The 13,283-nt window shown below is 42.6% G+C and overlaps 1 long non-coding RNA gene across 2 annotated transcripts; it reads left to right on the top strand.

The window, feature by feature from the left end:
* The first annotated feature begins 343 nt into the window (after positions 1 to 343).
* On the top strand, positions 344 to 7,335 carry LOC129498087 (uncharacterized). Of its 2 annotated transcripts, none has more exons than XR_008662076.1 (3): positions 344 to 436; positions 6,108 to 6,250; positions 6,845 to 7,335. It is a non-coding gene; the product is annotated as an uncharacterized LOC129498087 (long non-coding RNA). The 2 variants fall into 2 exon arrangements; XR_008662078.1 differs by having other exon boundaries at positions 6,108 to 6,254.
* The last annotated feature ends 5,948 nt before the right edge of the window (positions 7,336 to 13,283 follow it).

Below are 13,283 nucleotides of genomic sequence, written 5' to 3'. Positions count from 1 at the left end.
GTATGTGCAGACCTCATTCAGAAGGCCAAGAGGAGGTGTTGAGGGAAGGGAGATCTTGCAGAGTTGGTGTTAATTCTTGGCACTAAACACCAAGTGCCTCAGTGAGCGTGCCGTGAGCCCTGGTTGAGCAGGCTTGGTGGCTGGTAAGGAGCCCTGGGCAACAGTGGGTGGCCTATTCATTCTAATCAGCAGTGCGCGTGTTACATTCCTGTTTGCTTAGTGTTTATGTGGAACATCAGGAACCACAGTACCGCAAACTCACTCCCATTCTGCTGGCACTACCCTTACTAGGCCACTTTCTTCCACAGCCAGTTTTCAGGCTGGCAAACCGCAGCTAGGGCCCTCTGGCTGCTCCAAGCACCCTGCTTTGATGGCAGTACACGTCAGGCCACAAACATCTTCACTGAGAATGCTCGAAGATGAAAGCAGTAAGAAGGTAAATATACAGTTGATCCTTGAATGATGCAGAGGGGAGGGGTGCTGCCCTGTGTGCAGTCAAAAATCTGCAATATAGAACTCTGGACTCCTCAAAAAATTTACTAATAGCCTGCTGACGACTAGAAGCCTTACCGATAACATAAAAAGTTACTTGGTGCCTATGTTGTATGCTGTTCGTATTATGTACTATATTCTCACGAAAAAGTAGGCTAGAGAAAATGCGATGTCCCTAAAATCATAAGGCAGAGAAAATACATTTTCAGTGCGGTACTATTTTACTGGGGGAAAAATCCACATAGAAGCAGCCTCATGCATTTGAAGCCTGTGCTGTTTAAAAGTCAAATACCGGGATCCCTGGGTGGCGCAGCGGTTTGGCTGCGATCCTGGAGACCCGGGATCGAATGCCACGTCAGGCTCCCGGTGCATGGAGCCTGCTTCTCCCTCTGCCTATGTCTCTGCCTTGTCTCTGCCTCTCTCTCTCTCTCTCTCTCTCTCTCTGTATGACTATCATAAATAAATAATTAAAAAAAATTAAAAAAAATAAAATAAAAGTCAAATACCCATGGACAAATAAATATGATCTGGGATCATGTATAGGTAAATGGAAGTGGGAAAGATATCCAACCTGTGATGGCCCTCAACAAGTTTAAGAACCTCCGGGCAAACTACATGAAATAAATTCTTCCCAGGCCACTCTCATCCTTGTGCATGCTTCTCTGATTCAGGCACTTGAACTTCAGAGGCAGTGAGATGCAGTGGAAAAATACTGCTTCTAGGCTGTTTCCAACTAGCTGTTTGAACACAAAAGAATGTTTTCTATTACCTCCCCCTAGACTTCAATCTCCCCCTCTCTCGCCCTATACCTTGAGAGGTCTGGACCAGAGACACTCGTTTCCTCGTCTGAGCTCCCAGTGTGGCCAGTAGAGGGCCTCGCTCTGCCCCCATCTTCATACCAGGTCTCTGGGCTCAGCCCCCAGATGGTTCTCTGGTGGCAAGAGTCCTGTTTCCTTCAAAGTCAGGGCATGCAGCAGAAGCTCTGTAAATCTGTCCCGAATGGAGAAATGAGCTGCCACAGTTACTCTTTGCTAAACGTTCTAGGAGAGAGGTACAGATGCTCTACAGGCCTAGGGTCCACATATGGCAGTTAAATGGCCCCATAATCGCAGCCCCCAAGCCCCAGACTAGTCTGCATGCAGAGAGAATGGGTATAAGTTAGTACAGTTTTTCATCAACCACATTCCATAGAACTAGTCCCACTAGCTCTTGATAAGGTTCTGAGAAAAAGGCCCTCTAGTCAGAAAGAGTTAAGAAATTTGCTAATTTGGGGTGCCTGGGTGGCTAAGGTCGTGATCCCGGGGTCCTGGGATCGAGTTCCGCATCAGGATCCCCACAGGGAGCCTGCTTCTCTCTCTGCCTATGTCTCTGTCTCTCTCTCTGTGTCTCTCATGAATAAATAGATAAAATCTTTGGGGAAAAAAAAGAAATTTGCTAATTTTATTGCACATTCTCTCCCTCCACGCTTAAATTAGCCTAGTAAAAGATTTGAGAAGATGGTAATGGTATCTGGTCAATTTTGTGTGAGTGTTTCCCAAACAATTTATTTCTGGAATTTGTTTTTTGGAGAATAACTATGAGCATAAATGTGGTTGGAGAAACACTGGTTTAATGTAAATGGTTTTTGCAGTGAAGTTTTCACTTATGAACCCTACTGAGGATGTGAAAAGCCCTCCTAGGACAAAAAAAATCATCAGTTGCTGCATAAACAAATTGGCAGGACAAGGAAATGAGAGCAGATGTAAGAATTCAGGCCATTACTGTTATAATTATGATCTCATTTAGTGAATATCTATACAACATCAACAAATTATCTACCGTGTATCAAAGAGGGGTTGTCAAGATAAATAAGGCAGGGTCCCATCTCTCCATGAGAGCATTGCCTAAATGGAAGAGTAAGTAACTTGCAAATACCTTCAAAGAAGGAACCCAGAAGAATCATGGAAACTGGATCTTGAATAATAAAAATAACGATAACATGAATAGTAGTACCTTTATATAGTGTTTACTATGTACCAAGTGCTGTTCTAAGTAAGCACTTTATGTATATGAACCCACTTAAACCTCACAACAATTTTACTGGGTACTTTGAGTACTTGCCTTTTACAAATCCGTTCAGTGAAGCTCAGAGAGGTTAAGTAACTTGCCCAAGATCACACAACTAGAAAAGTGGCATAGGTGGGTGGCCTGGCTCTAGAGTACATGCTTTTCAGCACCAGGTTACACTGCTTCTCTAGGGAAGAGCAGTATACCAGATGGAAAGGACAGAAACCTTCCCTGCAAAGGGAATAGGGAATGGTAAGTAGTTCTGTATGTATGAAACACAGAACACAAGGGGATAAATAGCAGGCACACCTGGGCCAAAAAGTTCTGACTGTATCCTGTGGACTTGGGTTCTAGACCATTCTGCTAATGACCTCTAAGGAAGAAAGGAGAACACGTGCCATGGGGGCTCTGGGGGCGTCGCTTAAAGAAGCCTCCACCACCATCTGCAAAATTAATGAGGATTCCACATTTTATGCCATGATAGAATTGTTGTCTTAATATGAAATTTTTAAATAAAAAAATTGTAATCACTTACCAGTTCCATCATCACCTTTCTACTTGAAACCCCAAGCAGATCTATCTGTATCTCTGGGGCCCAGTTAGGGGCAAAGCTGTAAACGGTGGAAGTTATGTGGGAGACCTGAGTCAGGGAAGGGCAGAGATTAGATCTGTGTCTTCAAGGATGGCTCTTTAGAATAGCAAGAGCCTAGGGCACCTGGGTGGCTCAGTCAGTTAAGCATCTGCCTTTGGCTCAGGTCATGATCCCAGGGTCCTGGGATCGAGCCCCTCATTGGACTCCCTGCTACTTGGGGAGCCTGCTTCTGGGGCTCCCCCTGCTTGTGTGGTCACGCGTGCTCTCTCTCTCAAATAAATAAAATCTTTAAAAAAATAGAATAACAAGAGCCTAGAAGTAACTGAAATATCCATCAAGAGAGAACAGGTTACATAAATCATACTCATATGCTAGAACCTAGAGAAAAATGCAAAAGATCACATAAGGAAAAGTTTCTAAGGTAACATATGAAGTAAAAAGAACAAAGCATGGACCGTGTGTACAGTGTACTCTCACTCATGTGGGAAGTGTACAAAGCCTCTGTGTTTTAAGGATGTCCACACATGCTTGTATAGGCAGGGAACATTCTGGAAGGATATGCAACAAACTGTCAGTCTCCAGGGAAGGACACTGGGAATGCCAAGTGAGAGAGCTTACTTTGCGAAAACTGCATACCCTTCCTAATTTGAATTTTTATCATGTGCCTGTGTCACTTTTCCAAGTAAAAGAAACAGTTTAGAGAGTCAGACTGCTTCAAACAAAAAATGGGAAAAAATGGTTTTTAAGGAAAAGAAAAGCTGAGGAGAACCCTGGCAGCAGCACGTTATGGATAGCGGCTGGGACAAAGACAGAGAGAGCGAGTAATTGTAGGGAAAGACCTAGAAATAAAAGAAAAGAAAGAAAGAAAGAAAGAAAGAAAGAAAGAAAGAAAGAAAGAAAGAAAGAAAGAAAGAAAGAAAAAGAAAGAAAGGAAGGAAGGAGAAAGAAGAAGAAAGAAAGAAAGAAAGAAAGAAAGAAAGAAAGAAAGAAAGAAAGAAAGAAAGAAAGAAAGAAGAAAGAAAGAAAGAAAGAAAGAAAGAAAGAAAGAAAGAAGGAGAAAGAAAGAAAGAAAGAAGGAAGGAAGGAGAAAGAAAGAAAGAAAGAAAGAAAGAAAGAAGAAAGAAAGAAAGAAAGAAAGAAAGAAAGAAAGAAAGAAGGAAGGAGAAAGAAAGAAAGAAAGAAAGAAAGAAAGAAAGAAAGAAAGAAAGAAAAAAGAAAATACTGCCCTAGAGTAAGTGGCAACAGGGACGAGGAGAAGTTGCTGGACGCATATGCAGTACAAACGGGAGGACGTGGCAACTAGTTAGTTGTGGAGGGTAGAAGAGAGGTGGAAGTTAAGGATAACTTTGGTGCAGGGAGGAGTGCAGGAGCTGTTCACTCATAGGATGTGGGGGATGAGAGCTTAGTCTGGGACACACGGGCTTTGAGGCATCCTAGGACACCTATTAGAAATGCGAGTCTGGCGCCTATGATGACAGTCGCCTTGCTGACAGCAGCACTGGGCTCTCACAGAATCGAGAATGAAACGTGATTTCCTTTCCGAGCAGAGAAGTGTTGACACAGCAGGTCCGAGATTGCTTATCCTCAGAAAGACCCGCTTTGCAAGGTTGGCCCTTGGCTGGTGTCTGTGAACTTGACTGGCAGCCAGTTCCCAGCACTGACAGGAAACTTCCTTGACATGACAAAGGGGGCTCGCTGTGCCTGGACTCTGTGCCAACCGCATGGTCTGTGCTCAACACCTGGCTTCCTTCTACAAGCCTGGGATTTTGGTGTGTACTAGGTCCCTGACCGGCCTCCAGTACAAATCTTAGATGTGGAGTCTCCCGTGAGTTTCCCTTGCAGTCAGCGTTTGAGCTGAGTTGTCACAACTGGCTGCTGGAGGGATTAAGCAGGTCCTGCGTAAGGCTGGTGGGAGAGGACTCTTGGGAGCTGGCTTCTGGTCTCCTCTGGAATTTGCCCCAAGTACCTTTTCCCTTCGTTAATTCTGCTTTGTATCCTTTCCCATGATTCATACAACTATAGGTTGAGGCCTGTGAGTGCTTCTGACAAATTAGCAAACCCGGGGGTGGTTGTGGGGACCCCTGAGCCACCTTCCCTCAGGAGGAGGTGGGGTGGGAGGTATGCTATAAATCGGCATGGCCTGTCTATCCTCCTCGCCAACCTCCAATCTCTGTCACAGTTCCAAATGAAGATGTAACATTGAATAAATGTTCAAAGGAATCCTGGAGCTTCTCAGAAAAAAAAAAATGGTGTAGTGCAAGGAAGGTGTGCTCCTGCAGCTACACTTGTCTTGTGACTACGTCTTACCAGCTCTGTAGCGTGCTTAAAGCCAAGCTTCCCGTCTATGGGAGCTTTAACAACACGCTTGGTGATGACTGCATGACCTCTAAATGCCTATACTTTCTGACCGCCTCTGACTCCGTGATTGCTCCATAGTGGATGGTTTGGGATTATCCTGAGACAAATCCCAACAGAAGAAACAAAGGCTGATGGTCAAAAAGCCTGTAAAAAAAAACACAGGGCAAATCTTCCAACCCTGGCCAGAATCCAAAGCAACCCCAATTAACATGTGACAGTTGGAGTGATGCACCAGAGACTTTTGATCTTTATTATTCCCAAGCTGTGCAGTCTAGGAATCTGTTCTTTCTCCCAGCCAGTCCCTGGCTCCAGGGGGTCTCAGTCATAAAGGCGTGGCTAAGGGAGGGGCTGTTAGGACAAGCAATGGTTCCTCCAATCGGCTCTACTCTGGAAACTCCCAAGGTCCCAAAGTGCTAAACCCTGTGTTCTCTGGGTGATGGGCGTGGGGGGTGGGGGATTTCATGGCCTTTTGGTGCTACAAGTCATAGTTTTGTCACCACCACACCTTACAGGATAGTATCATGAGCTGGAGGTAAATCACGAGACCCAGCAACATCCGAGAGATTGACTTCCTTCCTAGAGCTTTAACGTTGACCAATTAAGACTTGTTTCTTTTTAGTCTTTCCAGAATCAGCCTCACTCCTCCCCGGAAAACAGAACATCACTAGTCTTTCATCATCTCTGCAGGTGGGAGAATTGATCCGATTACAAAAGGAGAGGCAAGAGGGCTCCTCACGCACACTTTCATACCTGCATGCACAAGTAGGTAACTGAATTTCCTATATAATTATAAAGACATCCAACTCTTTGTAAGACTTACTTTGTTTATTTTTTGTTTTTTTAAAAGAGAATCCCCAGTTTTAATTCTTTGATATAGGTACCTGAGTCTAGCCTTGCCTAATGTGGATCTTTTTCTTGGTAGTTTACTAAAAAACTTCTATTTTCTTCTTAATTCCACCCAAATTCCATTTCTACCCAAACTTGAATAATCTGTCATTCAATACCTTGCAAAAACTCCCAGAGTCCTGAGTAGTTATGCTCTAGAAAGTCTTAGTTTCAAATGCCACACCACGTATGGACTTTGGATAAGTTACATAATCTCACTTGGCCTCATTTTCCTCACCTGTAAAATGGGGGCTGAGGGCCATGAGGAGTAAATGTAATCATCCGTGTGACACAGTTAGCCTTGCACCTGTCACACAGCAAGCAAGGAATTACTCTGGTGAATGTATTCTCTGGTTCTCTTTCAACTCAGATTTTAGAGCATCCAACGCTGACAAAAGTACTAGCTTATCCTCTCATTTCTCTCTCTTATATCAACTCATATTTGTTTTCTCTCTTCTTTTCCCCTTGTAGATTCTTCTTTTAGACCTGCGAGTCCTATAGGTCCTGTCCGGTGGTCTCAGCAACTATTGATGATGCTTCCTCCTAAACATCCACTATGAACACTTCCATCTTGGCCAACCAGCATGTGAGAACTTTCCAGACCAAAGGCAGCATTTTCATGTCAGATAAGACATCAAATTTTCCTTCATAGGAGGGGCTTCTGAGGAGTTAAGGACTCATGGTTTCAGCCCAGGTCATGATCCCAGAGTCTTGAGATCGAGCCCCACTCAGCATGGAGTCTGCTTAAGACTCTTTCCCTCTCCCCCTATTTTCTATCTCTAATAAAATAAAGAAAATCTTAATTTTTTTTTCTTCAGGTGCCTGGGTGGCTCAGTTGGTTAAGCATCTGCCTTCCGCTCAGGTCATGATCCTAGGGTCCTGGGATCAAGCTCCACATCAGGATCCCTGTTCAGTGGGGAGTCTGCTTCTCTCTCTCCCTCAACCCCTTCCCCCTGCTTGTGCCTTCTCTCTCTCTCTCTCAAATAAATATATAAAAACTTAAAAAAATTGTTTTCTTCATATGTGGCACTAGAAATTAATCATTAATTGGGGCTTCTAGAAAAAAGTTCATCTCTTCATTTAGTTCTGAGTGTTATATGTAACAAGGATATATGGTTAATTGAGATATCTAAATAACCACTTTTCTTTTTTGATCATGAGCCACATGCATTCTAGATGCTTCTTTCCTGTTGAGGTTGTATTCAAGTCCAACTGTTCATGCCAGAATAACAATGGTCACATGGCATGTTGTCTAGTTGTGCAGGTTTCTGGAATCTGCAGGGAAAAAATAAGCATGAAACCTCATCACAAATCTAGTCAGGGTAGCTCCAAGGGGAGAAAAAAAGATGACATTTAAATATCACATTCAGGTAGCAGTATAGTTTTAAATGTCAGGGAATTGCAAATCAAAACCACGATGAGATATGGCTTCCTACCCACCACAATAGGATGGCTATAACAAAAAAGACAATAATAAATAAATAAAGATAATAACAAGTGTTGACAAGGAACCCTCACACAATGCTAGTGGGAATGAAAATGGTACAGTTACTTTTGAAAATAGTTTGGTGGTTCCTTAAAAGGATAAACAGTTATCATATATGTGATCCAGCAATTATACTCCTAGGTGTATAGGCAAGAAAAATGAAAACATATATCCAGATAAAAACTTGTACATGAATATTCATAGTAGTGTTATTCATAAGCCAAAAAATAGAAATAAGCCAGATGTCCATGAACTCATGAATAGGTAAACAAAATGTGGCAAATCCACACAATGGGATATTATTTGGCAATAAAAAGAAATGAAGTAGTGATAGAGGATGAACCTTAAAAGCATCATGTGAAGTGAAAGAAGTTACTCACAAAAGACCACATAGTGTATGATTCCTTTTATACAAAATGTGCGCAATAGGAAAATGTAGAGAGACAAAGTAAATTTATGGTTGCTGGGGCTGAGAAGGATTATAGAGAAATAGAAATGACTACTAATTATGTACAGAATTTTTTTTAGTATGGTGAAAATGTTCTAAAAGTAATCACAGTGATGGTCACTCAACTGTGAATATACTAAAAAAAAAAACATTGAATTGCACACTTTAACTGGGTGGATTGCACAGTATGTCAATTACACCTCAATAAAAGTGTTGTATCAATAGGTAGAGAAGGAAGAAAGGAAGGAAAAGAAAGAAAGAAAGAGAAAGAAAGAAAAAAAGAAAGAGAAAGAAAGAAAGAAAGAAAGAAAGAAAGAAAGAAAGAAAGAAAGAAAAATGGAGGAGTGAAGACAGGAAGAAAGACAGAGAAAAGGAGGAAGGGAAAGAAGGAGGGAGGGAGGAAGGAAGGAAGAAAGAGAAAGGGAGGGAGGGAAAGAAGGAAGGAAGGAAAGAAGGAAGCAGTATAGGATCCTAACTTGACTTTAGAAACCGAACGCTAAGGTCAAAAACTCCTTTGAGTAATTGCAAACCCCTGGGCGAACCTTATCACCATTGCAAAGCTGGTGAGACGCCAGTAAGGAAGACACTTCCGAGAAAACTAAACCTTCGGAAACAGATAAGAGTTGATCAGCTGAAAAGATACTTCAATATCACCTTCCTTTAGCCACTTTAAATTATTCTGTAAGCCAATCTAGATGACTCAACAATACTATTTATGAGGTAAAAGAGGAACCCTTGAGTAGTCAATGCTATATGGCAACCAAACCAAATAAAGACGGTATTGACCAACTGAGTACTCCACACCCTATAAACAACTCCTGGCTTATTCTAATCCCTGCCTGGGAGCTGTTTACAGTGTCTGATTTAGCACTGTGCCTGTAACATGGCAACTGAAATCAGCTTAGCCATCTGTCTTAGAAGTTCTCAGTTCACCACTTACTGTGAGGAACCAACTGAAGAAATATAATAAATAAGGCCCTCTTGACAGTGGCAACAAAGGAATACAAAATGTGTGAGACCCATACAGAGGAACTATAAAATGTTACTAAAGAACATAAGAAACTTGAATAAAAGGAACAATATCACATGTTCTAGGACGAGAAGACTCAGTATTCAAATGGAACCCCTCCAAGTTCTTCTGCAGGTTCAACATAATTCCAGTGAAATTTCCAATGGATGTACATGTGTGTGAGAGTGTATACATGAATATGCACTAGCAGATGTGTGTGCACACGTGTATAGACAAATGCTTTGCAAGGGTTGGGGCACAACTTAGACAACTTGATACTCAAGTTTTCTTGGATGAGACTATATCCAAGGATTTTTTGAGAAACATGAACAATGGTGATAGAATGAAGGAACAGCTACAGAACTAGATGGAGAGTCTGGAAATAGACCCTTATATAAGAAATGGTGTGGGATAACTGGCTAGTGTGAGAAGCCATGGTGTGTCCTGCTGCTGGAGAGGCACTGGGCTGGAAAGCCTCTCTACTGCATGGAAAGCCCTTGTGTTATATTGAAAAGTCCTAGATCTACAACACAGCTGATCTGATGACAAAAACCCAGACACAAGACATCTAGACAACGAGTCTAGATTGGCAATTATAGACTGGTTAATTGTCGTGGGGGGACAGGGTTGAGAGCTGTTGTATTACTGGCATGACTTCCCACAGTACCAGGAATGAAAGCTCGAGCACAGAATATATAGAAGATTCCCCTAGGAGATGCCTTTGGTTGAGAGTCTGCCTTTGGCTCAGGTCATGGTCCTTGGGTCCTGGGATCCAGTCTCACATCAGGCTCCTCACAGGGAACCTGCCTCTCCCTCTGCCTGTGTCCCTGCCTTGGTCTCGTGTATCTCATGAATAAATAAATAAATCTTTTTAAAAAACCAAAAACCAGAAGATTCCCCAATTCTAATCTCTGCAACCTGTAGTGAGCCTCAGAGGGACAAGGGAGACAACAGGGAGCAGTGAAAACTGTCCATCAAGGTATCCTTTACCTGACTTAAGTTAATGCTGGTGGTCTCTGATCCCATCTGAATGTCTGATTTCTGCTGACCCTGAAACATACAGGGCCTTTGGCCTCCCATGACTCTCCATTTGGAAAAGTGCAAAATTAGATCTGTCTCTTACTCTATACACAAAAATAAAAAGAAATTCACCTTCTAAATCAACAGTTCAACTTCTAGGAATCTCATCTATTACAATCTTCATAAAAAGTGTATCAAGATGTATGTAAAAGAATATTCCTTATAGCGATACTTCTACTGGCCAAAGAGTAGGACAGTAGTCATGATAATAGCTAATGTGGAGGATTTGCTATGAGTGTGGCTTTGCTTGGAGCCTTTACACAGAGTCCCTTATTTGAGCTTTACAACAACCCCATGAAACAGGTGGTATTATTAGTTCCATTTTACAGATAGGGAAATGGTGGCACAGAGAGGTTATGGCACTATCCAAGGCCACACAGCTGAGTTGGGAGTCCAAACAATCTGTCTCCAATGCTTACCCTCTTACCTAGTACTCTTTACTGCCCAACCCAAACATCCATCATTCATTCATTCATTCAAAAATGTTTACTGAGTGCCATCATGTTCTAGGCACAGTGAACAAAAGTGGACATGGTCTCTACACTCACTGAGCTTACAGTCTTTGGTGGGGTGGGGGGGACAAGACATATAAAAACAATGTATAACTGCTAACTGTGATGAGTGCAAGAAAAGAAGGATATACAGTGCTTTGCTATGAGACCATGTCATAGATCACGTGATGGAACCCAGGGTGCAGGGAAGGCTTCCCGGAGGAAGTAACTTTGCAAGTGAGATCTGATGTGGGTGTAGGTTAGGGGCAGGTAGGTGTATGTGTGTGTAGAGCAACTTGCATAACAATTCTGTGGCCAAGAGGGAGTGTGGTGATATCATTTGTCCCGGTAATTTAGAGGCCCTATTTTAGAGCCCTGGCCTCTGAGAAACCCACTCCTGTCACTCTGTAAACTCTCAACCAGAAGATCCTGGAGCTTGGTAGGGTGGAGGGTTATAGCAGTTTGGGCCATGTCTGGAGTGTATGCCTCCAGGGGTTGGGAGGGAAGGAGGTGCCCATACATTTTAGTTGTTGGGCTGGGACTCAGCATTCTTTGCATGCAAATAGCACTTTTGGTAATGCACATCAGGGGAATGGAATGAGTCTCATCAGGTCTAGAGGGACACCACTCCTTGTGACCAGGCCTTCAGACATGTTCCTCCCCAGAGAAGAGATGCAAATACAGACAGGCACAACAAATTGCCAGAGATAGAACTCAGTGTCAAAGGCACTATGCCATGGCACAACTGGAAGGTCCTGGCTGCTTCCTGGAGTTGGACACAATCACGCATCTGCTCCCCACTGGAAAGCAGGTTGCCCTAGACACGCTCATTCACTCCACAAACAGTAGGATTAAGGCACAGCTTGCATGCTGCAGGCAATACTAGGAAATACTGTATTTATAGATCTCATAGGGCCTCAAATCCTTTTTGGAATAAGAAACAGTAAAAAATAAATATGACACAACAGTTAGAAAAAGCAAGGCAAGCACACGTAAAAAGACCAAGTTTTGTAACAAAATATATTGTGAATATAACCATATGAAACAAACCAACCAAAATACCATAAATAGTAAACAGATTTGGAAGAAATATATATTTTTAAAAGAGTGTAAATGATGTTTTGCCTCTCAAATGTGGAATTATGTAAAGGTTTCCTACATTTTTATACTCCTCAAGGTTCTCAAATAAATACAGGCTACATTTTTGATGGCAAGATAGTAAACTTTATTTAAATCCACTCATTAATTAATTCAGTAGCTATTCATTGACTGCCTCTGGCACCAGGCATGGTTCTAGGCACGGTTCTAGGCACCGTGATTCTATTGAATCTAGGGGATTCAATAGAGTAAGTGTTTGACATTTCAAGGGTCAGGAAGGGCAGTGTGACCAAGGCAGAGAGTAGAGGCAGGAGTGAGGAGATTACAGGGTAGCAGGATGATGGAGACCCTGGCAGAGCATGAAAAGACTGGATTTTACTCTAAATGGTATTAAATAAAACACTAAGCAAGAGTCAAATGCTCTGGCAGTAAAACGGTACATAATCTCGTGGTTCTGATATTACAGTAAGTACTTCCGAGCAGAGTTAGAACTCTGGGTAGAGCTGTGAGGGAAGGTTCCCCAGGACTAGGATACAACCAGCCAGGCCTGAAGGAAGGTGGGATTCACACAGATGTAGAAAAGGCCACACTGGGCAGACAATACCTATTGTGGCACAGACCTCTCTTTAACAAAATCACAACTGAAGGCTTACCCTGACAAGGAAATATTTTAAAGGTAGGAAGCTCTGTGTTGATAATGAACAACTAGACTTTTTGGGATAAAAATATGCCCGAAATGATGGTAGGAAATTATCAAGATGCTATCTCATAGACCCCTGTTTGTTTCCATAAGACCTTCTGACTCATAAAATACTCACACTAGGGAGAAAAAGGAAATTCTAGAACTTTCGTGAAACTATGGAACAATGAGGATGAGCTTTCAGTTCCTTTTTTTTCCTCCCTGTTTTCCTGGTACCTGCTAAGTGAACCTGCCTAGCCATCAAATACAGGCATTTGACTGAACATGACAACCATCAGCCATGTGTTCTGCAAAGATGAGTTGGACTTGGCTCCCCAAATCATTACACAAGGGTGTAATTTCAGAGTGCTTTGGAGACAGGTAGAGTGCCAGGCACAATATCAAGTCAACCATGAGGGTCACTCAACAAGCAATTATTGCACAAGGAGCAAGGGAAGAAGGGAAGGGGGAGGAGGCCAGGGCATTCTCACAAAAGTAACTGACGATCTTTTACATCCTCCCACCAAAAGGAAGGTGACTTAGGCCCAACTTTTCCTGGCAACAGAAGGCAGCCCAGGTTGGGCTCACTTTAGGTTCATTTCTCCCCCAGATCTAACAA

Source organism: Nyctereutes procyonoides, unplaced genomic scaffold (genome assembly GCF_905146905.1).
Source record: "Nyctereutes procyonoides isolate TBG_1078 unplaced genomic scaffold, NYPRO_anot_genome, whole genome shotgun sequence".
NCBI lineage: Eukaryota > Metazoa > Chordata > Mammalia > Carnivora > Canidae > Nyctereutes > Nyctereutes procyonoides.
The sequence above is the reverse complement of the archived record's forward strand: the minus strand, read 5'-3'. Positions and strand labels throughout refer to the sequence as shown.